Source organism: Pteropus vampyrus, unplaced genomic scaffold, assembly GCF_000151845.1.
Source record: "Pteropus vampyrus isolate Shadow unplaced genomic scaffold, Pvam_2.0 Scaffold28, whole genome shotgun sequence".
NCBI lineage: Eukaryota > Metazoa > Chordata > Mammalia > Chiroptera > Pteropodidae > Pteropus > Pteropus vampyrus.
Genome location: NW_011888809.1, coordinates 10803860 through 10804740, shown reverse-complemented (window position 1 = coordinate 10804740; position 881 = coordinate 10803860).

Genomic DNA, 881 nt, shown 5'->3' with positions numbered 1-881 from the left:
TGTTGATCTGTTAGAAGCCTACCCCACCATGTCAGAAGTAGATCCACCACAGCTAAAAATTGTATCTCTGGAAGTTTTACAGTTTCTAGTGGAAGAAGACATGAGACTATCTTGTTAATGTTTGCTTTCTACGTTTGTCAGAGTAAAGACAGAGTGCAGGATATTTTAATAGGAAGAGACCAGAGCTGGTAAGGCAAACGAGGAGATTTTTGACACAGGTATGACATGAGAGAGCAAGCGTTTGAGACTGTGAGGAGGGAACAGATGTGAAACAAATTTAAGAAGTAAAGTTGACAGAGTGAGATGTGCTAGGATCAGGTGACTGAAAGAGGATGAGAGGATATCTCAATATTTTTTTTGGATGAGAGACTACATAGATTATAATGAAGGAAATAGAAGGAGATTTTTCATGGGAAGGAAGTGGGTATAAGGAGTCCGGTTTTGGAAATTTTGAGTTTGAGAAACTTGTGGACAACCAAAATGGGTGTTTATCATATGCGATTGGATGTGTGGGTTTGGACTGTTAGCAAAGAAGCCAAGAATCAAGAGTCATCGGCACGTACGTGGCAGCTGAAGCTCTTGGAGTCAATGGGACTTTTTCTGTGGGCAGCGGCAGCTGGCAGAGCCTCGCAGAGAGAGAATTGAAATGACCCCGTGCAAAGCTTCCTCTGGTTCAGCGAGGCTGCCTAGGCTGGCTGGGCATGAGCTTGAGAATGGGGAGGCCAAGTAATGAACCTCCTTCAGTAAATTAGGCACAATAGCATCCGAGGTGATGGGTCTCAACATAAAGAGGGCGTAAGAAGGAATAGAAAGAAGTAAGACTTTCCAGAAAGTTAAAGTGAATAGAACTTTATAAATATGCGTACAGCCTCTTAACTTGT